The sequence below is a fragment of the Tiliqua scincoides genome, chromosome 3 (assembly GCF_035046505.1).
Source record: "Tiliqua scincoides isolate rTilSci1 chromosome 3, rTilSci1.hap2, whole genome shotgun sequence".
NCBI lineage: Eukaryota > Metazoa > Chordata > Lepidosauria > Squamata > Scincidae > Tiliqua > Tiliqua scincoides.
Genome location: NC_089823.1, coordinates 9,465,610 through 9,492,403, shown reverse-complemented (window position 1 = coordinate 9,492,403; position 26,794 = coordinate 9,465,610). Strand labels below are relative to the sequence as shown.

The 26,794-nt window shown below is 45.2% G+C and overlaps 1 protein-coding gene across 1 annotated transcript in view; it reads left to right on the top strand.

Annotated features, from left to right (window-relative positions):
- The window catches only part of DLG2 (discs large MAGUK scaffold protein 2), a 1,048,787-nt gene that overhangs the window by 567,114 nt on the left and 454,879 nt on the right, over nucleotides 1-26,794 (top strand). The gene's annotated exons all lie outside the window — the stretch shown is intronic.

The window sequence follows — 26,794 nt, the reverse complement described above, 5'->3', positions numbered from 1 at the left end:
GAGGGATTTAATTCACTTCCTAATTAAAATGTCTACCTCCAAAACTGCAATTTGTTCTGTTCTGGAAAACTTATGGGTTGTATCATGCATGGCACTGAATTGTTCACTGCTAAATAACTGCCCAGGTTACCACTGTTTCTGGAGGCACCACATGTTTAATGTCCTTGCCCAAGAGGGGTAAATGATGAGATTTGCCGGTAGTTATTTTGTTCCAGAGTCTAGCAGTGACTTTGTTTTACAATGGTCACAGTTGCTTTCTTCAAGGTGGGCAGAAACTGTGCCTCTGAAAAAGAAGACATTCAACACCCTCTCTTGGGCTGTTCGGAACAGAACCCAGCAGGGTGAGCAAGTTTTAGCATATGTTACCAACGTCTCTGTTTATATTGTGAGGTGGCATCAGTTGAAACTTATCTAGCCAGCTGTGACCAATGAAGACTTGGGCACCTCTTGCATGGAATTTACATTCTGTGTGACATCCCAATCAAAATGATTGTGACCTGTCTTATCCACAAGCCGCTTAGTAAACATGACATAGAGGACTGTTCATTTCACCATTAAGGCTAAGATACAGTAGGTCATTAACTACTTAGAAAGGTTCCATTGGGCTCACACTCCCTCTTCCCTCCAACTGGCCTTCCAGGCTCCTATTCTGCACAACCACTAAAGGTACTGGAGTCCTATCCTTGCACAAAAGTAACAGAGGTTTTTTCTTGGTCTGGCTCCATTCAAGCTAAGAGTTAAGAAAAGTAGTAGAGGGGGCCCCCAAAAAATTAGAGAGGGCCCTGCAAAAGTGTTTCTGGATGGGCCTCACACCTCCTAAGGCCGGCCCTGTGTGACTGACTGCTTTAACCTGTTTTAATTAAAGTTGTACCATGATTTCCTCTGATGACACTCAAGCACCATCCATTCAGCTTCTTCATCCTGATTTTAGACTGGGGGGGGGGGGCAATCCTTTCTAACTGTCCAGCACCAATGCAACCATGCCAACATAGCATGCATGAAACCTTGCAGTGGGGGGATAGTCACAGACTCTTCCTCAAGGTAAGGGAATGTTTGTTCCCTTATCTTCGGGCTGCATTGCAGCTGCTTTGGTGATAGAAAGTTGGATAGGATTGGACTCTCGGAGGATTGAAGAAAGAAAGACTAAACGGCACAGGGGCACCAACGTGGTGTATGTGGGGAAGCTTTGGCCTCTGGAGGCCTCCTTGGAGGAAGGGAACATTCATTCTCTTCCCCCAGGGTAAGCCCCTGCTGCCCTAATAGGCCAACTGAGGCCTGTGATGGCAATATTGCCGAACCGTGTAAACCTGTGAAGGCAGATCAGGCCTGGGGTTAGAATTCAGCAGGTGCCACTACTGCTAAACCCACCACTTTTGTGGACCCTATCTGCCCTCCTCCATTCCTCACCTCCTCCCCATTTCACCCCTTCCCTGCCTCCCTCCAACCCCCATGTATTACCTGTGGCAGCAGATGTCCTTGATCTGTAGCTACCTAGTCCTGACTGCTTGCTGCACACTCTCACCATGTCACTTTTGCAACAGCTGGAAAGTGTGTTACACCACTGGAACATGTGTTCTGGTGGTGTAACCGGGGCCTGGGCCAAAAGGACAAACTAGGTATTGTGTAGGAAAATGTCTAAGCTGCTCCTGATTGATCTGGGTGGTTGGGAGGAAGAAACATGATTTGAACCAGGTGTGGTGCACCCATCTGTGGTGCAGATGGGTGTATGTGTCTAAATCTGCTTTGCAATGCCAATTTCCAACTTAACTTGCTCTCCCGAGTTGCTGTTAGACTAGAGGATTTCCTGCTCTATGGCTAACAGCAACTGGGGTGGGGGGATTCAGGCTGGGGCCACAATATGACAGTAAAGGGTTAGACCAGGAATGTCAAACATTTCATAAAGAGAGCCAAAGTTAGCACTCAGAGTGCCTCTTGAGGGCCAGAAGTAACATCATTAAGCAGAAAATGACATCACAAGCAGATGATGGCCATAAATAAGCCATTTGTTCTCACATAGAAACTGATTAGCAAACTTCAATGACAGAAGAGAAGATGTGCAAATCTTGTTCATCTTTTCAAGATGAGAGAGCCCAATTTTCACACTGGGAGTACCCAATTACAATGAGGGCCGGATAAATTGCTTCTGGGGGCTACATTCAGCCCACGGGCCTTGTTTGACACCACTAGGTTAGACTATCTTTCCCTTGTGATGGACCTGATCCAAACCCCCCCCCCCCCATGTTACTGAGAAGAGACAGACTTTGGAAGCTCCAAATGTGGAGTTCTCACTTCACATCCACTTAGCTCTGAATCAAAAAAAAATTTAAAATTTAAAAAACCCTGAAACTTTCACTGGTGAAACTTGGAGGAGGTTTTTCTTACCTGGAAGGACTCACCAAACCATATCCCTAGCCTATTTTCCTTGAAGATGAAAATGGCAGGGTTTGGGGGAGGGAAATATCTTCTTATCAGTTCTCCAAGCAAAACTAACAGCAGATGATGGGCGGGTAGTGGGCTATCAAGTGTTGCTTTGTGACTGCCTATCACAAGCTACCATTTATTTTGTTTGGAAGAAAAAATTGCAACTCCTGTGGTTTGCTTCAATGTTGAATTTCTCCCCCTCCCCAATTAAACTGTCTACTGACAGAAACAATTTGATTAGATCTCTTTAAAAAAAAAAAAAAGCACCCTGTCAGTTGCCAGAATGATAAACAAGACCCAGTCTGTAGCTGCATAAATTGGGCCAACAGCCATCACTCACAGGTTCAGGATAAAAATCACATGCATTAAAAATTGAACTGCATTTAGGGAAGGAATGCAATAATGGGGAATGTGACAGTGTTTGGTCCCCCTTTTAGGTTTTGTTTGTGCAATTCAATTGAACAGTGTGGCATGCATTGTAGTGTAGGCACCAGGGATCTAAGATGGGAGTGGGGCGTGTGGAAACCCTTTCTTTCCCAGTCTGACCCAACATCCTCAGCTGTCTGCATTCTGACAGACTGAACTGCAAACTGAATACAGATTGTTCAGCAAGAAATCCAGCTTCTGCAGTCAGCCTAAATTGCAGTTACACTTGCACAGATATTTGTGTTTTATTTATGCACAAGGGTAGACAGTTCCCCACAAAGAAAAGTGGATCTTCTTGGGTGTTTCATTTAGGGAGGATTGGGTGCAATTTGTGTAGTTAGGGGAGACAGTGGGGGGCAGGGGAGTATTGAGGAGTGGGGCTCAATGGTAGGGCACATGTTCTATATGCACAAGCATCCTAGGTTCAGCATCTTCAGTTTAAAAAAAAAAAAGTTCAGGTAGTAGGGCTAGATCTTTCTATTTGGCCCCTTTGACAGTCGCTTCCAGTCTGAGTTGACAGTTCGTTGACAGAATATCCCTCTGAGATACTCTGTGTAGGGACATAGTGCTGTTCTGGGGTGAAATGGTTGTCAAGATGAACCTTGCTGGAGTTGGTGGCAGGAAAAGCGATATCCAAAGGGGGGAGGGCATTTTCCTCATTTTGCTCCCCCTCCCGAACATTCAAGTCAAAAGTTCAACTTAAACAACTTTCAGCTCAGTACTCATTGTGTTCACGCTAAGGACTAGAAGCCTGCCTTTTAAAAGGTGAATGCAGAAGTCACGGATGTTCTGGAAAGGCCAGGTGCAGGTGATGATCTTGAATTGGGATTTAAGCCTAGGCAGACAGAGTGGCAACCCAAGTCCCTGTGACGAGATGCCCCTGCTGTCTCTGCCAGCCTGATTGATACCTCTAGGGTCACCTTCTTCTCCTCTTTCCCCATATGACTTGGTGATAGTAGCATGCATTGGAGTTGAAAAAGAGGAAGACTAGAGCAGAAAAAGAAATGGGGAAGAGGGGACAGGGAGCCATTCCCCCTCCTTTTCCACATACAAGTGCTCCAAGAGAGAAAAGGGATAAAGTGTCTCTTTGCATGCTTTGTGTAGTGCTGCCACTGAACCTGGAAGTGAGGGGGCCGAAGAGGTGACATGTCACCAGTGATGTAGGTGTGTGGGTTGGCGGTGAGGAATAGGGCCTTCTCCATGGTGGTGCCCAAACTGTGGAATTCCCTCCAGTTCAATGCTGTTCCCTCTCTGGAAATCTTTCAGCAGGGTCTTAAGATATTTTTGTTCAGGAGGGTTTTCGATGGCTGAAATAATGGAGTGGCATTTTCATTTTCATTTAATATAGTTTTAATTTAATTGTTTGTGATCCACTGGTTGTTTGTCTTGTTTTATTGTTTTAATTGTTTTGTTTTATTGTTTGTTACTGGTGTATGTTTTTAATCTTGTAAGCCACCTTGAGTGCCCTTACTAGGAGAAAGGCAGGGTATAAATGCATAAAATAAAATAAATAAATAAATATCTGGTTCCGAGGGATTGTGGTGCAAATTTCCCGCTAAGGATGCTGCAGTGTCTTAACTGAATGAAATCTTGTCTTCTGCAGAAGGTGCTGTTGTGTCAAGGACAGCTAGCTGGGGGGGAATGCAATTTAAAAACCTTGCGTGACATCGTAGTCCTAACACGCGGGTGTGCTGTGCGTCTGCTTTCAGTTTGCAGCATTTCTCAGGAGCTATGAGAAGAAATGATTAAAAACTTGGTAATTGACTTTGTGAAATGTTCGAGAAGGGGCGATAAATCTGAGGCTAAGCGGAGAAGGTGGAGGGTGGTAATGATGTTGTCAACACGTTTTAACTTCAAAGGGGACACTCATTTCTGCTGCAAAGTGTGCCTTTGATCAATAGGTAATTAGATTGGAAGAAGGGGGCAAAACCGTTGAGCCATAGAAAGTGATGTGTGTTGATGATTGAGTTATATAAATTATTGGGAATTGGGTAAGATGATGCCGGATCCACACACAAAACGCTGGAGTTTATTTTTCCTAGTTTTGTATTTATACTTCTGCAGTCCTTTTGTGACCAGGACTGGCTCCATCAAGTGGTGAGTCTGAACTCGGAGACCTCCAGTAGACACTGCTATGAAGGAAATGGCCCTGCCCACCAGAGGGTAGATGCCAGTTTCTCAGTCGCGCAGCCTTTAACCATCGTGGATCAGGAAATTGTGCCAGGACTGGAGGAGACCTTTTCTAACGTGCACAGCTCCTGGGCAGCTTCTGGGCTTTGCCAGGTGTCTGTGCCAACCATGCAGAAAGCCAGCATCAGACCCAGCACAAGGTGAAACAGCAGCACTCTCATTTATCAGCCTCCCCTGTCCTTCTCACATGTGTCGAATGAGCCCTCTGCCCTCGCTCAACATTGCCATCTGTGTTGCCAGCCCTGCCTCTCCCTCCTTCTGCACCTGCAGTTTCTTCCAGACAAGTTGGGCAGGAAGCTTCCCTCTCTTCTCTCCCGGACTTCTTCTGCCCAGCCTATTGGGAGGGAGCAGCAGGAAGAGGCAGTCAGAGGGACTGCCTCAATCCTGTTGCTGATTGTTCTACTGGAGAGAGAGTGATTGCAACAGGATCACTGTGGCCTACCTCTGTGTAGGCCCAACCTAGGGGTGTTTCTGGACTCATCATGTTTGCCAGGTCACCCAAGCACAAGCAAGTTTTTTTTGTACTAGACTTGGGCTTCCTGCAGTAGTGCAGGACTACTGCAGCTTCACCTGCACTATTAAAACATTCTTCATTAACTTGGGAAAACACGCCCAAATGCCCTAAATTAAAAATAAAGAGCGAGTACGACATGAAAGTTGATCTTTTCTGCTCAGGATTTTCCTGGCGTAATCCTCCCCGAGGTGCTGCGAAAGACCTGCTCCAAAATGGACTCGACCTCGTTCCTGAATATTAAACAAGTGAGAGTTCTGCAGAATCTAATTAGAGTCTCACTTACCTGCAGCTTCTCCAGCGACAGCAGTATTGAATTATGAGAAAGTTCATCTTAATTGAGTAGCTTGGGTGCAAAAGCGGAGAGAGAATGTTTTGAGCTGCCGGGGAAGAAAAATTCCCTGTAGAGGCCATTGGCATTTTTAAAAACATGAGCCTTGATCTCAGCGCCTACCGAGGAATGTGACTTTGCACAGATATGCAGTGCTAATATTTAGAGGCCAGCAAATGAAGTGTCAAGAAGCAAGGCGTTTCGGAAACATATGCTTGAAACAAAGCTGAAGCTAGATACTACGTGGCAAACCCTGCATGTGTCATAGGAATTCTCCCCATGTGACCCTACCTTGTACTGAGTCTGCCCATCAGTCCAGCCAGCTCAGCATGATCAACTCTGACTGGTAGTCGTTCTCCAGGGTCTCGGCCAGCATTCTTTCCTAGCCCAGCCAAGGATTGAACCTGGAACCTTTTGCTTGTCAAGCAGGTGCTCTGTCCTCTAGGCTTAGGAATTCCATATCACTGGGAATGTTCGTTTATTTATTTATTTTAGACATTTATATCCCGCCTTGCTATCCAATGAAGGACACTCAAGGCGGCTCGCAATTAAAAACATATTAAAAACATTATATATATATACAATAAAACACAATAAAAATCTGGATCCCAAATTAAAATACATTCAAAAAGTGCCATGCCCTCTGGTGTCAGCATAAAAGGTCTCCGTAAATAAAAAGGTCTCAAGCCCCTGCTGAAAGGACTCTAAAGAGCGAGCTGTTCTCAATTCCAGGGGGAGGGAGTTCCACAGATGGGGAGCCACCACCAAGAAGGCCCTCTTTCTTGCTGCCATCCCCCTCACCTCCGCTAGTGGCGACCCACTCAGAAAGGCCCCCTCTGATGACCTGAGAGGACGGGTTGGATTGTATGGAAGGAGGCGATCCATCAAATACTGGTCCCCTTTTATCAGTTAAAAGGGTCCCCTTTTATCAGTTTACTGGAGTGAAACTGATAATGTTGAAAATTATTGTTCTTATTTTTAATAAATCTGTGACATCAGCATGCGTGGCACTTTACTCAGTGTGAAATGACAGGTCATTGCCCTGAAGCCCTTTTAGTCTAAAGCAGCAGTTCTCAAACTGTGGATTCACGACCCATCAGTGGATCCTGACCCAATTTTTGGTGGTTTGTGAAACTGACAGGGAAGATTAGGTTACATGCATCAAGGGTTAAACAAGCTGCTACTTGGGGGGGCACTGCTACCCAATCACCATTATAGCCATACCCCCTGGCATTTATAAATCAGGCAGCAGCCTCTAGGGCCTCTGAAAAATTTGGGAACCACTGTTCTAAATGTTGACAAAGGGAAATAATGGAGAGAAGAAAGTGGGTGGGAGGTAGAAAAAATGGAGAAGCTCATGCAATTCTTTCTGTCTGTAGTTCTTCTGGATTGTAGATTCTGGAGTGTGCTTGTGTTTGGGGTGAATGGGGATGTTTGGGGTACCCTTTTTAAAATCATAGAAGAATAATTAATTATGGAAAAGGAAGACAAGAAATCCTAAAGTATACTTTTATGTTAGCAGAATGAAGGAATGAAAATATATATATTTTCTCGGCCCACGTTGAACAAGCCAGTTCTGTAGAGTGTGGGTGTTCAACATACACAACCTTTAGTGATGTTGGAAGTTGAGAAGGGGACAGAGAGTTGAATTTCCCTTATCTGTGGTTCTCATCAGCCTTCACACTGCAATTTCAGCCCCGCAAACCTGTTGTGGTTTGGGAGGCTCACAGAGTTGCTGACGCAAAGCATAAATTGTGCCCATAGGTTTTACCCCATTAACAGCAACTTTGGGGAGACAATTTAGATCAAGGTTGTAGTGTGGGGGCAGAGGATGCAGCAAACCCCCAACCAATTCAAATTGGAAACCCCCAGGGCTTTTTTCTGATATAGTAAAAAAGCATAAATTTCCAATCATAGCACATTCATATTGCATCTAGTTAGAGCGTTCCTAGGTATATGCACAGATTTTACTTCCCAACATATGTCTTGTTTTACAGGAAATTCATTTAGTTCCTTTAGAAAATTCCTAGATGCTTTCCATCAGGAGGATCCTTGACATTTTGCTTCAAAGTCAACTTTTTCAAATGCCAGTGCCAACCTAGAGATGTCAGTGACACTCCCCCGAAGAACTTTCATTTCAATTTATTTCATTTCATTATAGGGTCTTGTTTGTCTTTCCCTGCATATTTTTTCAGCCCAGTCCAAACTTCCAGCGCTGATGCACCGAAGTCAAAGGGGTTTGCACTGCATTCTGCAGTGGGAGGGCAGTCACAGAAGCCTTCTCAAGGCAAGGGAAAACTTGCTCCTGTGCCATGGGACTGTATTGTGGCTGCATCAACACTGGAAAGTTGCTTAGGGTTGGGCTGTTAGATGCATCTTTTGTCATTTAATCTGATTGGCTATGGTGATTTGTGTAATTTTATCAATATTTGTCATGATGTCACACCTTATGACAGTGTTCTTCAATCTGTGGGTCAGGACCCTAATGGGGTCATGAAGTTTCATTTGGGGGGATCTTGGCAACATTTCAAAGCCTATGCAAGAGAGGGCTTGGATCCAATCCAGTATTGGTACTACCTTCTCAAACCTGAGTTCTTGATATAATCCTCCACAGCCTCTTCTTGCTGTCTTGCCCCCAGCTCCTAAGGCTCAGTCTCAACCTCACAGGGTTGTTGTGAAGACACAAGAGGTAGGGGCAAATGGGGTGGGGGTGGAGGTGGATTGGGTTATGGGAGGAGGGGGAGGTTCTGTGGTGGGTCCCCAGTCTCATACTTGATTGACTGGAGTGGTGGCATGGAAAAGGTTGAAGACCTCTGCTATATGAGGTCCAAATTACTTGTTAAGAACATGGAAAAGCCGATTCAATCACATGGAAAATCACAACCAGACCACATGGATAATCACAGCCAATCAGCCAAAATTATTAGGCTAGTGACAGACAGGACTAAGAAGGAAAATTATGCCCCAAAGTAGTAAATAGAGGTGTTAAAAGTGCCAAAAAGCACTGAAAAGTGAATTGGGGAGATAGTCACCCCATCTGACTTCAGTTATGTTAATTAAAGCAATTAAAGAATGGAAAACACTTGGCACAACCCTCCTAACAGAGCAGAGTTCTTTATTTTTACATAGATCTTCAGCTTATGTGTGCTGTATTTGCACTGTTGTATGATCACTTTCTGCTGAGCCTGAGGCTTTACTTTCAAAAGTAACTCTTAGAACAGGAGACTAACTCTTAGCATATCCCCTCTATGAGATGGAAAAAGGCACAACCTGACCTGGCAGCATATGATTGGCTGCTAACTAGGGCAATATGAGAGTGCTGGGATTTGAATAAATTTGTGTGCCATCCCCTTAAATATGCCGTTCATTTCCAATCGCCCTGAAAAGCAAAAGTGAAATTTCAGTGCTCAGCTTCCAGCAAATGTCAGCAAGACCTTAGGTATTTTCTTTTGGGTATTTATTTATTTTACAGAGTTCCCCTACTTGATTGTGTTTCATTGTGACTCATTTGTAAAGCAGGACATGGTGTGCTCTGAGAAAGGCACAGAGGACAAGATGGGTAGGTGGACCTAAGAGAGGTGCAGTGAGTCATATTTCCTGCAGACTGGTAATTGGCCATCATTGCCAAAATGTCATTTTTGCCTTCCGAAGAGTCACTCTCCATGCCACCTTCATATATTTACACACATTGTACAACAGGGCGGTGCACAAGTACTGATGGGATAAGAATTCTTGGAAACTCAGAGCAGGAGAGTTTGTGGTGGAACTGGAGCTGCAGAAGTTGGAAGTGACTGGTGCAGCTGTGGATGAAGTACCAGAGAATTTAGCCACTCAGGAGTAGTGGAGAACCAGCAACGTATGTGTGGAAGGATGACTTCTAGGAGGATGATCAGAGGGCCTTGTAGGAATTGCCTTTCCTAGGCTCTGGGGTACAGACAACGCATACCAGAAGACGACATATTTCCCCCTCTCTAAATGAGGAACATAGATCAGGTAGACAAGCTGCCTGTCCGAGCTGTCACTACCACACAAGAGAGACTGATAGCCTGAGCAGCTTCATATGTTCAGCTGGTACACACTTCTATTTCCCATTTTGGAAGAAAGCCTCCACTCTACATCATCTGGCCTTGATGCCTTTAGAAGGGGATTGGGCACATTTCGGGAGGAAAAGTCCATCACGGATTACAAGCCATGATGTGCATGTGCAACCTCCTGATTTTAGAAATGGGCTCCTTCAGAATGCCAGATGCAGGAGAGGGCACCAGGATGCAGGTCTCTTGTTGTCTTGTGGGCCATCTGGTGGGCCACTGTGAGACACAGGAAGCTGAACTATGGCCTGATCCAGCAGGGCTCTTCTTATGTTCTTATGTCAAGCTGCTGTTTTGCTTTATAGACTAGTGTGTAAGTACTCAATGATGCTAACTGTATTTCAGAATACTTTTCTGTGGTTTGCTTTCTCAAATGTTTCAATACAATTTCCGATAAAGTACATAATGATAAACAAATATAAATGTACCCATCATCCTTCATCGTGTGTTGGAAGGCATGACGTGTTCAGGCAGATACTTAAAATGAATGCTGTAAGCTCTGTAAGCTTGAGCTCCAGCCTAACTACCTCCTCAATTTGTATGTGCCCTTGATGGGTTTTGAAAATTCCTCTCTCCATTCCTCATCTGAAAAGGCAAACAAAGAGGCTGGCTAAATCGGAAAGGGCAGAGGTTGCTTCGTTCTGCAGTCCTGGCTTCTGGTTGCATCTGTCAGGGCTTTCCCCTGAAGTTTTTCTTCCTCCCCAGCAAGCTCCAAAAGAACCTTGGGTATGGAATAGGGCTCTGGCATGCCCTAAGTCTTGAAGTAAGGAATGATATGAACTTCTTTGGATTCAAACATTTTCTCTCCCTCCTATCATCCCCTGCATAGTGGATGACAGCTGGTTGCCCACTGCTCCACAGTAGGCTAGCAAGAGTGTGGGTTCAACGTACGAGAGAGAAGAGTATGAAGGACGCATCCGCTTTGGTTATCCCTCAGACAAGATTTACTGCTGGCCTCTGCGGTTCTGCAGCAAAATCAAGGGTCTCTAGTAATGCATGCAGCCTCCTCTCACTTTCTTGTCCTGCTAACTTTACATAATGAACCCTGGAAATAAGGAAAGTTCAGCATAGAATAGATTAAGAAGTTGTTTTAATATGGCCAGTGCCTTCAGGGCTGCTTTGTTTGTCACATTAGTATGATATCATGTCATGTCTGCAAAAGCACATCTAGACTCCATTTCACTTCTTAGCCTGCCCTCTCAGGAGCTGTCAAGAAGAGAAAAAAGGCAACAGAGAAGGCTGAGGTGGCTGCCCTGAGCGTCCTTTAAGCTGGGAGTGGTTTACACTGCTAAGGCTGCTTAACATGACGTGTTGGGCATAATTCGATGCTCACCCAGTAGTGTAGGTAAAGGGGGTGCAAAGCACTAAGTTTTGCAGGGAGCCTCACTGCACCATGCAAGTGGCTCCTCTCCTCTCCTTCTGAGCCATTTTGGGCCGCTACAGCAAAACAAAGGTGTATACCCCAGTGCAGAGCGTCTCCATGCAAAACGTAGTGCTTTGCGCCACCTCTAGCTATGCCACTGCGCCCATCTAATATCTTCTCTGTGTTCATGTGGGTTTTTGAACTTGTATTTGCCCAAATGCAGCAAGAAGGAATGCATGGCACCCAGCACAAGGCAAGCATTTTTGCCGTGCAGTCTGTTTAGTCTCATTCTGTCTAGGTGCTTTGCTCCATTATATGGGACATATACAGAGGCTGCAGGGGTAAATCTGAGAATTGGGGGGGAGCCTACCCTCCACTGAGGAGCCTTAGGAGAAGAGGTTGGATGGACTTTTCTACCTTGGATTTTGTCCCTGCAGCCTCTTAAATTGGCCCCCATTTACTATAATACAGTAAAGCTGCTTTTTAAAAATTGAATAGGGGAATATTTATTTTATTTAACGGTTTATTTCCTGCCTTTCTGCCCCCAAGGGCACCCAAGGTGGCAAAGATATGCACATGCTTCTCCAACTGGGATTTTAATCTGATTCCGTTAAGAATTTGGGGGCTTGAAAAGCTCCCCTCTTCTTTTGAAATGAGCTTGAATCCCAAAAGTTTTTCTCCAAGCCTGAATTTGGAGAAGTTCACGTGTATCAAGACTTCTGCTGTATCTATGTTTGTAACGTTTATCTTTATGTTATACCAAGGGCAAAACAGAAGGTGGAAAATTGGAAGGGAACTAAAAGCAGTACATGCTTTCAGTATAAGCCCTGTACACTGTGTATACTGCCATTTTAGAAATATACCTAAAACAGAATTCAAGAGGAATGGAACACAGCAGAAAATGGTTGGTTGGCAACGTTCAGTCTCGAAAGACTATGGTATAAGCCTACAGCACCTGGTATTCCCAGGCGGTCTCCCATCCAAGTACTAACCAGGCCTGACCCTGCTTAGCTTCTGAGATCAGATGAGATGGAAAAATAAAGGATTGTAATGGTGAAAATCTGCTCATTCCTTATTCCTGTCTCCTCCTTAAAGTTTAGGAATTGGTTTTAACTCAGCAGAGAGCCAAATGTCACCTGCAACAGTGGCATAGCTATAGAATGCTTCCATTTTGCTCCCCATCTGGAATGGCTCTGAAGGGGGGGCACTTGCATGATGCATTCAGGCGCCTGCAAAACTTAGTGCTTTGCACCCCTCTAACTATGCCACTCACCTGCAATGCCAGTTTTAGTGGAATTCAGAAGCTAACCTAGTATGCTCTTAATTACGTAAGTTACTATGATGTTAGCTTGACAACAACAAGTGTCTGTCTTCATGCAGAGTTCTTGTGCTCCCTGGAACAGCAAGCTTCTTGCAATGTGGGTGATTAATCATTCAGGACAGATTTCAACAAAACCTTCCGTTTTGCCAAATAAATACTTTATTGCCGGTATACACGTGGGACACAAAAATGCATTGTAAAGAGGATGGCTAGCTTTTCATACACTTTGCTGCAGTATCTAATGGTTACATGCGGAATGTTCTCACAGTGGGTGTTAACACTGATTCCATTGAATTGGATGGTGACCATCCCACTGATTTGAATGGCTTGGGATCTAACAGGAGACCATTTGTTTGCAGGTATCTTATCTGTGTTCAACACTGAAGCATACTTTTGCCAGCCAGCTTTCTGGCTAGTACAATCTTTAGGAGCTTGTGGACCACAGAGGCAAACATTGGAATTGTCATGGACCACATGTAACCTCCTCTATACCCACCATACACAAAAATACAATTCAGTTTAGCCCGTGGGGGAGTGCTTGGAGAGACACTGGAAAAGCCACTGTGGGGTTCCATTCGCCGTCCTCTCTGGTGGTCAGTGAGGAAGCATCTCAGTGTATGTCAGCAAGCACTGGACCACCAGAGAGGGCAGAGAGCGGATTACCTGCAGTCACAGCCAACACTTCAGTGGTCGATGGGAGAGCACTCACTTGCTGAGACACTGGAAGTGATCAAAGGTGATCATCTTTTTCTCCTGAGACCTCGTGGATCACTTCTCAGGGTCGGTGGCGTAGCTGAAGGGGGGCGGAGCGCTCAGGCTGGCAAGCGGCCCCTTCCTTCAGCTCTGTTTTGCTCCCTCCACCGGGAATGGCTCCGAAGGGAGGGCCCACTTGCCAACCTGAGTGCTCCGCCCCCCCTCCAGCTACGCCACTGCTCAAGGTCTCATGGACCACCTGTGGTCCCTGGACCACAGGTTGGGAACCACTGGGCTTGGAAGATAAGCTTACGTTTACATAAAGTTCATGTATAGATTGGTATTGGTACCAACTGTAGTATTACAGTTGGTAAGTTGGTTGTAGCATCCCAGGAAAATTCTTGATGTCAGAGTAATATCCTGTCTGAAAAAGACAATCCAGTGGACTGCAACAGCAACAACGAAAAAAGACATTCTAGGAATTATCAAGAAAAGAGCCTGGGAAAATTGATGGTTTCAGATGTCCAGTGATTTCATTTTTCAGAATAAAGTTATATTTTCAGGCAGTGAAATTACTTTTCTGAGAAAATCATAGGTACCTATAACTATACCTATACCTATAACTATAACTTTGCTCGCAGCAAAGTCCAGCAGACTGCCAGGAGATGTGCTAACGACTACTGGCTCCAGCTCTGTCAGATAGCAGCTGACACGGGCAACATCAAGGGGATGTATGATGGTATCAAGCAGGCCCTAGGTTCAACACAGAAGAAAATTGCCCCTCTGAAGTCTGCAACAGGCGAGATCATCCAGGATCGGGCGCAGCAGATGGAACGCTGGGTGCAGCACTACTCTGAGCTATATTGCAGAGAAAATGTAGTCACCGAAGAAGCGCTGAACAACATTGAGTGCCTGCCTGTGCTGGAGGAGCTTGACAGTGAACCAACCCTAGAAGAACTTTACGTGGCCCTGGACTCCCTTGCCTTTGGCAAGGCACCTGGAAAAGACAGCATCCTTGCTGAAGTCCTAAAGTGCTGCAAAGAGATCATCATCACTGAGCTGCATGAAATCCTTTGTCTCTGCTGGAGAGAAGGTGGAGTACCTCAAGACATGAGGGATGCAAACATCATCACACTGTACAAGAACAAAGGTGACAGGGGTGACTGCAACAACTACCGTGGCATCTGTCTCCTTAGCGTTGTAGGAAAGTTGTTTGCCCGGGTTGCACTAAAGAGGCTCCAGGTACTTGCAGAGAGCGTCTATCCAGAATCGCAGTGTGGATTCCGAGCCAACAGATCCACCACTGATATGGTATTCCCCCTTAGACAACTGCAGGAGAAATGCAGGGAACGACAGCCACTCTTTATAGCCTTCATAGATCTCACGAAGGCTTTCGACCTGGTCAGCAGGGACGGCCTCTTCAAGATTCTCCCCAAGATCGGATGTCCACCCAGGCTCCTCAGCATCATCAGATCCTTCCACATGAAGGGCACTGTTGTCTTCGATGGCTCCACATCAGACCCCTTTGACATCCGAAGTGGCGTGAAGCAGGGCTGTGTTCTTGCACCAACCTTGTTTGAGATTTTTTTCGCTGTCATGCTGAAGCAGGCCTTTGGAACTGCAACAGAAGGCATCTATCTCCGGACCAGATCTGACGGAAAGCTCTTCAACCTCTCCAGACTGAGAGCAAAGTCCAAAGTCCAGCTGAAATGTCTGCGTGACTTCCTCTTTGCCGACGATGCCAAAGATCTCCAGCAGCTCATGGATCGTTTTAGCAAGGCCTGCCAAGATTTTGGACTGACGATCAGCTTAAAGAAAACACAGGTCATGGTTCAGGATGTGGACTCACCTCCCAGCATTACAATCTCTGCACATGAACTGGAGGTTGTCCATGACTTTGTGTACCTTGGCTCAACAATCTCCGACACTCTTTCTCTCGATACCGAGCTAAACAAATGCGTCAGTAAAGCAGCTACCACATTTTCCAAACTCACAAAGAGAGTCTGGTCCAACAAGAAGCTGACGGAACATACCAAGATCCAGGTCTACAGAGCTTGCGTCCTGAGTACACTTCTGTACTGCAGCGAGTCATGGACTCTCCGCTCACAACAGGAGAGGAAACTAAACGCTTTCCACATGCGCTGCCTCCGACGCATTCTCGGCATCACCTGGCAGGACAAAGTTCCTAACAACACAGTCCCGGAACGTGCTGGAATCCCTAGCATGTATGCACTGCTGAAACAGAGACGCCTGCATTGGTTCGGTCATGTCGTGAGAATGGATGATGGCCGGATCCCAAAGGATCTCCTCTATGGAGAACTCGTGCAAGGAAAGCGCCCTACAGGTAGACCACAGCTGCGATACAAGGACATCTGCAAGAGGGATCTGAAGGCCTTAGGAATGGACCTCAACAAGTGGGAAACCCTGGCCTCTGAGCGGCCTGCTTGGAGGCAGGCTGTGCAGCATGGCCTTTCCCAGTTTGAAGAGACACTTGGCCAACAGTCTGAGGCAAAGAAGGAAGGCCCATAGCCAGGGAGACAGACCAGGGACAGACTGCACTTGCTCCTGGTGTGGAAGGGATTGTCACTCCCGGATTGGCCTTTTCAGCCACACTAGACGCTGTTCCAGAACCACCTTTCAGAGCACGATACCATAGTCTTTCGAGACTGAAGGTTGCCAATATATATAACTATAGGAACATATAGGTACATATAACATATAGTTGACTTTAAAAAGGGGACTGGACATATTTATGGAGGAAAAGTCAATCGCAGGTCACAATCCATGATGTGTGTGTGCAACCTTCTGGTTTCAGAAGTAGGTTACCGCAGAATGCCAGGTGCAAGGGAGGGCACCAGGATGCAGGTCTCTTGTTGTCTTGTGTGCTCTCTGAGGCATTTGGTGGGCCATTGTGAGATACAGGAAGCTGGACTAGATAGACTTTTGACCTGATCTAGCAGGGTTCTATTTAGCTGTTCCATAGTGAGAGTGACTGAGATGGAGGGAGGGACTAGTATGGGAAGAGAGCAGGATCGGCAGAGGCCTTTGCTGAATCCTACCCCTGCATTGGGCTCCAAAGCCTGACATAGGGCTTCTCAAATCTGTGCTGGCTCAGACTTGAGTAGCTTCATTGCGGGGCTTTCCTCAGGGGAAAGGGGACAAAAGTCATAAGAACATAAAGATATAAGAAGAGCCATAAGAACAGCCACGCTGGATCAGGCCAAAGGTCCATCTAGTCCAGCTTCCTGTATTTCACAGTGGCCCACCAAATGCCCCAGGGAGCACACCAGATAACTGGATCAGGCCTACTGGATCAGGCCAAAGGCCCATATTTATGGATATTTATAAATATATAAATATATTTATATTTATTCTAGTCCAGCTTCCTATATCTCACAGTGGCCCACCAAATGCTTCAAAGTGCACAAAAGACAACAAGACACAACCTGCATCCTGGTGCCCTTCCCTGCATCTGGCATTCCAAAGTAGTCTACCTCTAAAACTGGTAGCTTGCACATACCTATCATGACGTGTAAACTGTGTTGAACTTTTCCTCCAGAAATTTGTCCAATTCCCCTCTTAATGGCATCTAGGTGAGATGCCATCACCGCTTCCTGTGGCAAGGAGTTCCACAGAATTCCCCATCCCCCAAGGAAACCTCAGGTGGCCTCTCTGTCCCTGCTGCATGCAGCGGTAGTCATTATGGTGGCACTGCATCCAGCAGCACCGGGAACTTAGGATTGGGCTGCCAGTGTTGTTCTGAGGGGAACTGTGGGGGAAAGATGGCAGCCCCCAAGAGGAGTGCTGCCATCTGGAGAAGGACCTCTATGAAACAGGCAATGGCAATGGAATAAGGTGGCCTGGGGAAGTCTTTTCTCCCCCTTTTGCCAAAATTTGAGCTGAAAGTTTCCCACAGAAGTGGTGAGTGCTACCTAGTTTTAGCTACTTCCTTCATTTTGAATTTAGCAGATGAGGATGGGGGAGACGGCTTAACGTTTAACCTATTTTGCTAGAATGACTTGAGAGAGGAGTGGTGGGGGAGAATTGATGACAGCTCCTTGAAGTTGTATTTGATACCATAAATACATTTAAAAACTGCTGTTTTAAGTATTCTCAGCTGAATATATTATGGATATGACATTGCGTTTAACCTATTAAAATATTCCTCAACATTCTCCTACTTTTCAACTACATGTACAATTTGACTTTCATTTCAGAAGGAAGTTCCAGTCTTTTTTTTTTTCAGAATGTTTTTTGGAGGGTCAGTACCTGTGTATTTTTTCCTAGCCAGCTGACAGCTTTAGTTCTTGTCACACAAATCTCATGTTATTTTAAAAACACAAATCCTGGCACATGTCCTTGGTGTCTGTTCATCTTTGTTTTTAAATTACCCAGAATTTTTGCACTCTGTTGTATCATTTGTGTGGGTGTGTTTAAATTTTCCTGTGACAAAAGCGACCAAGCGAGTGTCTTGTGGGAGACACTTAGAAAATACGTTTGAACTTAGAATAACTGCTGGCGGAGACACAATAAGTCACCACAAAAGATAACACACCACGTAAACTAAGGAAACAAAGGGGGTCAAAGGATTTATTGGGTAACCAAACCAATAAACTGAATGAAGAGAGACCGAGGCTGGTTCAAGATAAAGAATTTATATGCTAAGGGGAACCTAATTTATTTTTCCATTTAAAGATTATGTGAGATAGGAGGATACTGAATGAGAAAACAAGAGAAAGAAGAAAATAATAGCAGGCACTAATCCTGTAGAACTGACTGTGCCATTTCTGCCCTGCCATTTAAGATATTATTTTGAACTGAAATGCTTGACATTTTCTTTTCTTGTAAGCCTCATTGATTGTGTGTGTGTGTGTGTGTGTGTGTGTGTGTGTTTCAATTTGTATATTCCCTTCAATATTCCTTTATCTCTTTTAGGCTTCAGACTTTCTTTTTCTTTCTGCACATGGCTGCAGTTCACAAAGTCAAAATTCAGGAATGTCCATGTGGCTGATTAGCCAGCATTCACTGCTCTGGGCCAGGGTATCTCAGAGATCGCCTACTTCCGTACAATCCGGCTCGTCCTCTTAGGTCATCAGAGAAGGCCTTTTTACAAGTGCCGCCGCCTAAGGAGGTACATGGGGCGGCGGCAAGAAATAGGGCCTTCTCAGTAGTGGCACCAACATTATGGAACTCCCTTCCCCTTGACTTGAGAATGGCTCCCTCTCTTGAGACTTTTCGGCGAGGCCTGAAGACATTTTTGTTTAAAGAAGCCTTCTGAGTGCATGGCCTTTTTAAACAACTTTTCTGTATCTTTTAGTATTTTTACAGGCCTGACTCCTCTGATTTGCTACGTTTTTGCTCTTTTTATCTGACTTTTTATCTGACTATGGTTTTTATGGGTATATGTTAATGTGTTTTTAATATGTTTTTATTTGTGGTTAAATTATGTTTTTAATCTGTTTTTAATATGTTGTGAGCCGCCCTGGGTCCCTTTGGGGAGAAGGGCAGGATATAAATAAAGTTTATTATTATTATTATTATTATTATTATTATTATTATTATTAACTGTTTGGAATGGTGGCATAGCTGGAGGGGGGTGGAGCGCTCAGTCCGGCGGGGAGGCTCAGTGGGGCGGGCAAGTGGCCCCTCCCTTCGGAACCATTCAGATTGGGGCTTTCTTTTAAGTTATGTTGTACAAAGATAGACTGCATCTGTGGGTCTCTTGTCTGTGCCTGGGGAGGGGAGTGTTGACTTTCTACAACCTGAGAATGTGGACCTGCCCCCTTGAGATAAGTGGATGGGCTGGATATGCACCACACACACACTCTTTCTCCACCCTGCCTTTTAATTTTTCTCATTGAACTATTTCCCCATTTCCCTCTTCCCATTATCCCATTAGTGTCCTATCTCTGACTTGTTGGAAGATAGTGGCTGGTCTAAGATCAGCCCTCAGGAATCTTCTCCACCACTTTGTCTAATATTGCACTCTTGTGCCATGATGTCTAATGGCTCCGCACTCCATTTTATGTGGGGGTCCCATGGAAAGGTTATTTGTTTGAATCCAGCAGTGACTTCGTTATCCTGCACATGCCCGATCTCGTCTGATCTCGGAAGCTAAGCAGGGTCAGGCCTGGTTAGTACTTGGATGGGAGACTGCCTGGGACTACTGGGTGCTGTAGGCTCATACCATAGTCTTTCGAGACTGAAGGTTGCCCACCATTCATCAAAGGTCGATTGTGCTGACCTCAGCCCCCTATTTTCACTGGAGTGCTTTGGTGCCCTCATGCAAATATTGGCTGTGTGTGTTTTGTGATGATTCATGGGCTCTGCTTTAAAGCACTGCAGCTCCTTTAAAGAAAAGGAGAAAAGGAAGCCACTGTAAGCTCAGTAGCAAGATTGAAATTGATTAACTATTCTATGAATTTTACCCAGCAGCCATAATCATTAGTTGCCTTAGCAACCTGGTAGCTGAGATCACAGGGCACATTAAAACTTTTGTTGTTGTTGACTCCAGTACATCAAAGGGCGCATCCTGGCAGGGATTTCTCCTGCCCAGGTTCTCTTGGAATGAATGGCAGTGGTGGTGCTCAGGAGTGCTGATCTCATTTATTTCAATAGGGCTTATGCTGGAGAAGTCTCACTGAATTAAACCCAGCATATATGCTGACAAGATAAATGACCTGTTCATGTACCTAAAATGCTGGGAATGACACTTTTTAAGAGTGGTGCTGAACTTTAGCCAGCTCCTGTGAGACTCCTAGTTTTAGCATGCTTCTGGTTGGTGATACAAAGATTGCCTGGTTTGTTTTTTTGTGTGTTTTGAATGAACATAAGGGCTCTACTGGATCAGACTAAAAGTTCTTTATACAGGCACAAAAACAGGTCAGGCTATTATTCCACAGTCCGTTTGGCAGCCCTAAAGCTGACAGTTGCCCAGACTCTGCTATTTTCAAAGTGTGGATGATTCATTTTTGACCCCAAACCCATACTCAATAAGCATACCAATTTGTAGAGTTGGATTGTACTTCTTTTCCAGGCTGCAAAGTATACCTCTCTCTGAGAAAATATTGCCAGTTGAAACATCAAGCAAATCCACCTGCAAACCTAAACAAAGCAACTGTCTTTAAATCTCTCCTCTGGAGCTATAATTTGCTGAAGGTTTCTGAATGGTCCCTCAAGTGATAACACTCCCACAAAGCTTATAAGCTTAATGGTTCAGTTACTTCTGTGTTCATGGACTGCGTTCCAGGGCTAAAGCTTTTTTTAACACACAGCTTTACTGTGACTCTCATTCTTTTCTTAAAAGACTGTTGTTTTTTTTCCTGAAGAATTGACATTTCTTTGTAGAAGTCCTGAGTTTCAGCTCAGTACACCAGACCTTGTAGACTCCTTACTTACAGAGCTGAAAAAAGTCATATTGTCACAGTGCGCCGCAGTCTTTATAGATATGTTGCAGTATTTACAGATGCTATAGAACTGTGAGTCTGAAAGCCTCGAGACAGGCTTTCTTCTAAGATGACTCCTTTGCCTGAAGTTGGACTGGCAAGCACAAGAGGCAGGTACTTTTCAGAGATGACATCCTCATTGGTGCCCACTGAAGTTTTCAGGTTACAAATAAGCCCCACACAGCCAAGAATATTGATGTTGCCCCCCTTGAAATGGTAAACCTGTGAGAGAAATGATGCCATATTCTTAACGGGGGGGGGGTATCCATACTCCTTGGGGGTAGAAGAATCAGTTGATGGGGTATTGGGACTTAATCTCTGAGCATTTTTTAAAAATGTCATTAGATTATCACTGACTCTCAGTGTTTTTTTCCCGTCTTACTGTTGTACCCCTGCCCAGAAGGGCATCGCCAGTTTGGTAGGCGGGTGGATCCTGTCCAGTGCTGGTGAGACCGAATAAGCAAGACACTAGAAGGTGGAAGGCTAGGAAGGTGTTTGTTGGTTAGCAAGGCATGCCTGGGGCCCCTGAGAGCTGCCTGCTCAAATTCAGAAGGCGTTCTTCAGTTGGGTGGGATAGTTTTTATACATTTCAGTTGTCATTCAAACAAAGTGTCTCCCAAAAAGGGAAGTTCCCTTGGTAACTTTCCTACTTTGTCCTTCTCATGCACCCGCCTTCTTCACTCTTTCTTGCACTTGCCCCCATCCTCTCAAAGGGAAGTCTTGTTTTAGACCGTTTTTGACACTAGATGCTCTATTTCCATCTAGTGTGCCTGATGATATGTCTGCGGTTAGTAAGGCACTTTATTAGCCTGTCAGCAAAAAGGTTCTGTTAGTGATAAGCTTAGCAAGCAGTAAATCTTGAACTTTTCCCCTAAAATCATGCCTTTCCTGTCTCTGTTAGCTGTTTCCCCTCCCTCTCTGTGTTGCTCTGTATTGATGGCTGCCGCAAGTTTTGCTTTGGAGGGAGAGGGGGGGGGTTTGAGATAGATTTGTGGGTGTCATTACCACTTTGCATGGTCCACCTATTGGAAGTACCACCAGAAGTAACAGGCAATGATGTCATTGCCAATCATGTCCAGATTTGAAGATCAGATGCAATGCAATGAACACTGAGGCTCAGTGTGGATGGGAGGACTTTTTTGAGCACACAAAAGGTGCACACTGCATCTCTGCTTGCCAAGCTGTGCCTCCTGTTGCTGCTTCGTGTTGTGTTGTGTTGCTGGTCTTGCTGCCAGGTAGTGGGGGTCTGGGGGTCCCATGTGAACCACCAGACACCACCTCCAGTACCCCTGGTTGAGAAACACTGGATTAAATTATTAGCTAATTTAATAGTTAATAATTATTAACTAATAATTTAATAATGTAATAATTTAATAATGATGTTTGTTTCAAACCAAATCAGAAACCTTTATTGGCGTAAACAATAAAACCAGAGTGTTAAACAAAAAATATCCATATCGTACATTAATTAGACTCAACTTCTTGAAACAATTCTTGTATAATAATGCTGTTGTTGTTCAGTTGTTCAGTTGTGTCAGACTCTTTGTGACCCCATGGACCACAGCACACCGGGCCCCCCATCTATCACTAACTTCTGAAGTTAATTTAATAATTATTCATAATAAGTTAATAATTATTAAATTATTAAATATTATTAAATATTATTGAATTATTAACTATCACCATTATCAATATTAATTTAGGTGTTCTGTTCCTAGCTGTCCATATGTAAAGTAAAACCAAGCAATTGACATCTTTTGAAGTCATACTGCAACCTAACTGGTGGTCATGATAATTTCAACAGTCTGGCAAAGGGCGTATGAGGACGTATTGGGCAATCCATTGAGGGTCTGTAATCATAACAAAAAGTTATGAACCCTGATCTAAGATTCTGTGTTTCAAGAAATACTTGTAAAAACTTTGATGGTTGCAAGCCAAGCAGAGGAGGGTATTTACAAAGCAGCCCTATTTGCTTATGTGGTGTGTTTCTGCTAAATGGAGGCCAGCAATTCTTGCTTCCCCCTCACCCACCCCCAGTGAATCTTTCGGGTCTGGATGCAGGACCGCTTCCCCCTTGATTACCACCCAGCAGCAGACACTCTTGTGCCTCATCTCACTGGCCTCCTGTCTTGCTGTGTTGTGAGACATTATTTAGCACCACCCATTTTAGTGGTTTTCAAATGGGGTGACGTGGGGACCTTAACCACCAGCAGTGCTTCTCTTAGCAAATATTTGCCATGATCTCTTTTCCCATAGTCTCCATAGTCCTCCCTGACATGATGTCATCATGTAGCATCATTCTGAGGGCAAATATCAGTGAATCAAAGCCCTGTGCTGCTTGTTTGACAACTCTAGGGTGTTGCAACCCAGAATGTCACCTGGGTCAACCACTGCAGCCTCTGCATTACCCAAAAAAAGCCCTTCACCGTGCTCATTACATTGTTTCTTCAACTGCAGGAGAGTGAGATGCCTGACTTTATTTAAAGGGATTACTTGAATGAAGGAGCTTCTTTGTTCAGGCAAGTCCTATAAATAAGACCAGAACTGCTGCACTTCTACATTTGTGGAAACCACACAATGAGCAGGAGAAGGAGATGGATTATCCACATTCTGCTTGTTTTTCGTGTGCTGAAAGGAGATCAATATAGCTCACATCCACAGCAGGCTGGAGGAAGGTGGCGGAGGCGGTGGATTCAGGGCAAACAGCATCCTGAACACGCTGTCCTCTCATCGCCCCACGATCTGCTGCTGTTGTAACCTGCACCACCTCACTTCATGGATGGGCTGCCTTGGACAACCTGAAGCTTGCCTTACTCCCTGGCATTTTGTTTCACGAACTCTCTAAGCTTTTACCAGCTTGATTTGTGCACTGTCTGCACTTTTCTCTTCTTGCGGCATTGCTGTGATATTGCTTTGCCATGTTGATCTCTGTGTTACTGTGATGTGTTTGTAGAACTCCCCTTATGGTTGGTTTTGTGTTTGTTATTCTCCGTGTTCCTTTCCTACTTTATGATCTGTTTTCATAAAGTTCGCAGATGGCGTGACTAGTTCCATCCATCAGCTGTAAGAGCAGTGGTGTCGCTAAGGGGTGTAGGGGGTGCAGACCACACCGGGTGACGTACCTGGGAGGGTGACACCATTAGTGACCAAAATTGCTAAAATTGTGGTTTGTAGGAATAATACCGTCGTGTTATATACCATTTGATGCGTATTTTACAGCAATGAGAAAACCAGAGTGAAATACTTCTGTTCTATCCAAAGTTATGGCCACGAAGCCAGAAAACAAAAATGCAACTATCTTATGTAACAAAAAAGTACATTTCCTTAATTCAAAATGGACCAATGAAATGGGCAGCCCAATCCTAACTTGTGCTGGAAACAAATAGGCCAGCAGGCCTGTATCCAGGGCAATGCTGAGGACAAAAGCAGCACAGCTCAAGGCATGAGGAATTGCTTCCCCTTACCTGTGTCATGCTGCAGCTTCCCCAATGGGTCTACTCAGATCTCTGCCACCTGATGAGGTGGCACAAATTTGAGCAGTCTGGAGCCACGCAGTGCTGCCCAGGAACAGAGTCCAGTTCCTGGCCCTGATTTCCACTCCTTGCCTGCCTCTGGAAACGTCCACCACCCTCCCTCCCCCACCCCAGAACAGCTCCCTTCTGTCTTGTCCCTCCCCTCCCCACACACACCCCTGTGTTGGCTGAGCTCGGCCGACTCAACACACCTTCCCTCCGGGGGCCCACATCAGCCTCCATCTCCCCTCAAAGTGGCGCTAAAGTGCACTGGGCCGGTGCAAGGGACTTGCACTGGCCCAAATAGGGATTGGAATTGCACCCTGAGTGCTTGAAGAGCTAATGAGATGTTATTATGACATAGCATGGAACAAATAATGTGTTAGTAAGGTGACACCCTGAGGGGGTGGCACCACTAGTAACCAAAATTGCTAAAATCATGGTTTATAGGAATCACTGATATGTAATTGCATGCAGAATGCAATGAAACGAACTGTGTTGAAATATCTGTGCTCTGATGATTACGGGGCTGGGGCACCTTCCTTACGAGGAAAGGCTATGGCATTTGGGCCTCTTCAGCCTAGAAAAGAGATGCTTGAGGGGGGACATGATTGAGACATACAAAATTATGCAGGGAATGGACAGAGTGGATAGGGAGATGCTCTTTACACTCTCACATAACACCAGAACCAGGGGACATCCACTCAAACTGAGTGTTGGGAGAGTTAGAACAGACAAGAGAAAATATTTCTTTACTCAGCGTGTGGTTGGTCTGTGGAACTCCTTGCCACAGGATGTGGTGACGGCATCTGGCCTGGACGCCTTTAAAAGGGGATTGGACAAGTTTCTGGAGGAAAAATCCATTACGGGGTACAATCCATGATGTGTATGCGCAACCTCCTGATTTTAGAAATGGGCTATGTCAGAAGGCCAGATGCAAGGGAGGGCACCAGGATGAGGTCTCTTGTTATCTGGTGTGCTCCCTGGGGCATTTGGTGGGCCACTGTGAGATACAGGAAGCTGGACTAGATGGGCCTATGGCCTGATCCAGTGGGGCTGTTCTTATGTTCTTAACTACAATTCCCAGGAAGCCTTGCAGGTCTCTTGTTATCTGGTGTGCTCCCTGGGGCATTTGGTGGGCCGCTGTGAGATACAGAAAGCTGGACTAGATGGGCCTATGGCCTGATCCAGTGGGGCTGTTTTTATGTTCTTAAACTACAATTCCCAGGAGGTCTTGCAGGTCTTCTTGTTGTCTGGTGTGCTCCCTGGGGCATTTGGTGGGCTGCTGTGAGATACAGGAAGCTGGACTAGATGGGCCTATGGCCTGATCCAGTGGGGCTGTTCTTATGTTCTTATAGCCAAAAAACCAGCTGAGGCAGGGCAATGGTACATCACCATGCCCACCACCTGGGTTGTTTCCCCACCCGCTGCATGGGCAGCCCATCATGGGGGTGTCACGCTGGCCTCCCGTACCAGGGTGTCACAAACCTTAGCGACACCACTGTGTAAGAGATTTACAGTTGTGGGGTTGTGTGCAAATAAAAATAGCCATTTATTCCTTCTGCTGAGGTTTGCTGTTTCCACAAACAGGCCAGCATGAAGTGCTACATTAAATTTACCTTTCCAAAACTGGTGGTGTGCTACCATATTTGGCTTTCCCTTTAATCACTCATTAAAGAGGCTGCTGTGATGAATCTCAGATGCTGCGGCAGGTAAGTAGCAATTAAATACATGACTGATTAGCACAGTAGACTACCTTGGGACTCTCAATATGATAATGGAGCCAGGCCCAGTTACAATCAATAAGAGAACTTGCCTAAGGATTGTGGCTGTGTCTTTTATTCCTTTGGGATTTTGGAAAACGATTTGGATTAATTAGGTGCTTAGTCCAAGTGGAATAAAATTTTCTTTTTTGTCTCCCTTGGTAGCACTTTAGTGATGTCGCTTGATTTGGGCTTCACAGACTCGGAAAGATGCACAACAAGCCAACCTAGTTCTATTAAAGCCCTTCTGGTGCACACAAAAGTCTAGAGTTAGGCTGCATAGAGCCTGATGGCCAGACTGCTAATGGTGCAGGAGATGAGTGATTTAAGTAATTTAGGGCTGAGCCAAAATGGGGCTCTAATTTCTTCACTTTGTTCCCAGGCAGCCAAACTGGGACAGGCATGTCAGCAATTTTCAGAGAGGCTTAATTCTCTGGCTGCCATCTTCCCTCCTCCATGATACACTGCAGGCCGATGCCACGTCATCATCACTTTGCACATTTTCCATGTGCTGAAGTGATAGCCAGGTAGAGAAACTGTTTTGTGTGATGTAGTATTATTATTTTCCCCCTAGAGTTGTGCTGGAAACATGGATTTACTCAGTGGATGCTAAGATGTGGCTGATTTGCACTAATGAGTGGATTTTGTTTCCTGTTCAAACACATGAAAGGAAGAATTTCTTTCGCTCATGCCTTGCTGAAAAGTTCAACAGATGGCTATGTGCGCTGGT